Genomic DNA, 2,500 nt, shown 5'->3' on the forward strand with positions numbered 1-2,500 from the left:
CGGTTGCCTCGACCACCATCGGCACACGCTGGGCCCTGGTGCGGGCGCTTGCCTCGACCACCATCGGCACACGCTGGGCCCTGGTGCGGGCGCTTGCCTCGAGCACCATCGGCAGACGCTGGGCCCTGGTGCGGCAGGTTGCCTCGAGCACCATCGGCAGACGCTGGGCCCTGGTGCGGCAGGTTGCCTCGAGCACCATCGGCACACGCTGGGCCCTGGTGCGGTCGGTTGCCTCGAGCACCATCGGCACACGCTGGGCGCTGGTGCGGGAACTTGCCTCGACCACCATCGGCACACGCTGGGCCCTGGTGCGGCAGGTTGCCTCGATCACCATCGGCACACGCTGGGCCCTGGTGCGACAGGTTGCCTCGAGCACCATCGGCACACTATCGGCCCTGGTGCGGGCGGTTGCCTCGACCACCATCGGCACACGCTGGGCCCTGGTGCGGGCGCTTGCCTCGAGCACCATCGGCACACGCTGGGCCCTGGTGGGTTTAGGCACATCTTCAAATTTCTGCCGTGCCAATGCCATTTTTATGGCTTGTAAATTCATACAATGGTCCCCTAAGCCTTCACGTGAAGTTTCGTTGGAAGATGACTCGTTTTCTATTTTTCACGATTTTCGAAACTTTTTGCGGTTCGGGATTTTTTAAAATTTTTTTATAAGGATTTTTGGCCCCAAATTTTGTAGGCATGATCCTTCTATTTTTGTTGGCATGCACAAAAAAATTCAGCTAAAAACTCGAAGTAGAGAAGATTTTGTGACCGTTTGAAAAAAGTGTCCCCATTTCAGACACTTTAACGGCTACTGGTAGCAAACCTGTAAAATCTCAAATGCTCTTTAAGGGGGTGTGAATTCTCAGAGGTTTGATGAGGGATAGGGGGCCAACACAAGGCCAAGTACCAGCACCCATCGCACATCATGTGCGCACACCCCCCCGGCCCCCCTCCCAATCGCCGGAACCCCAATGCCGCCGGTCAGGTTCTCCGGCGGTACTCCGGCGATGCTCCGGCGATGCTCCGGCGATGCTGTCCCGAGTGAAAAAAATGCGGCACCAGCACATGCTGGAGCCAAGCATGGGCACCGTGGCTCAAAATCGAACTTCGGCCAAGGCCTCGACCATCAATGGCACATGATGACGCATGGTGATGGCACATGCATCGACCATCATCGGCATAGGCTGCCCTTCGGTACGGGCACTTGCCTCGACCGCCATCGGCACAAGCTGGGCCCTGGTGTGGGTTGTTGCCTCGATCACAATCGGCACATGCTGAGCCTTGGTGCGGGCGGTTGCCTCGAGCACCATCGGCAGACCCTGGGCCCTGGTGCGGCCGATTGCCCCGATAACCATCGGCACACGCTGGGCCCTGGGGCGGGCGCTTGCCCCCAGCACCATCGGCACACGCTGGGCCCTGGTGCGGGCGCTTGCCCCCAGCACCATCGGCACACGCTGGGCCCTGGTACGGGCGGTTGCCCCGAACACCATCGACACAAGCCGGCCCTTGGTGCGGGCTCCTGGCTCGACCACCATCGGCACACGCTGGGCCCTGGTGCGGGCGGTTGCCTCGAACACCATCGGCACACGCCGGCCCTTGGTGCGGCCGGTTGCCTCGACCACCATCGGCACACGCTCGGCCTTGGTGAGGGCGCTTGCCTCGACCACCATCGGCACACGCTGCGCCCTGGTGCGGGCGCTTGCCTCGACCACCATCGGCACACGCTCGGCCTTGGTGCGGGCGCTTGCCTCGACCACCATCGGCACACGTTGGGCCCTGGTGCGGGCGGTTGCCTCGACCACCATCGGCACACGCTGGGCCCTGGTGCGGGCGGTTGCCTCGACCACCATCGGCACACGCTCGGCCTTGGTGAGGGCGCTTGCCTCGACCACCATCGGCACACGCTGGGCCCTGGTGCGGGCGCTTGCCTCGACCACCATCGGCACACGCTGGGCCCTGGTGCTGGCGGTTGCCTCGACCACCATCGGCACACGCTGGGCCCTGGTGCGGGCGGTTGCCTCGAACACCATCGGCACAAGCCGGCCCTTGGTGCGGGCGGTTGCCTCGAGCACCATCGGCACACGCTGGGCCCTGGTGCGGGCGGTTGCCTCGACCACCATCGGCACACGTTGGGCCCTGGTGCGGACGGTTGCCTCGAGCACCATGGGCACACGCTGGCCCTTGGTGCGGGCTCTTGCCTCGACCACCATCAGCAGAAGATTGCCCCTACGTCGAACACCATCGATACATGCCGGGCCTTGGTGTGGGCACATGCCTCGAGCTGGTGCGGGCGGTTGCCTCGACCACCATCGGCTCACGTTGGCCCTTGTTGCGGGCACATGCCTCGACCACCATCGGCACCTGCGCACCCTCGGTGTGGGATTTGCTTGTTTGGAAAAAGTGTCCCCGTTTCAGACATTTTAACGTCTACTGGTAGCATATCTGTAAAATCTCTAATGCTCTTTAGGGGGTGGTGGTCCGGCACCCCCTCTCCCCCCCCCAC

Source organism: Durio zibethinus, unplaced genomic scaffold (genome assembly GCF_047325235.1).
Source record: "Durio zibethinus cultivar Kanyao isolate XHJ-2024 unplaced genomic scaffold, ASM4732523v1 HiC_scaffold_387, whole genome shotgun sequence".
Classification (NCBI taxonomy): domain Eukaryota; kingdom Viridiplantae; phylum Streptophyta; class Magnoliopsida; order Malvales; family Malvaceae; genus Durio; species Durio zibethinus.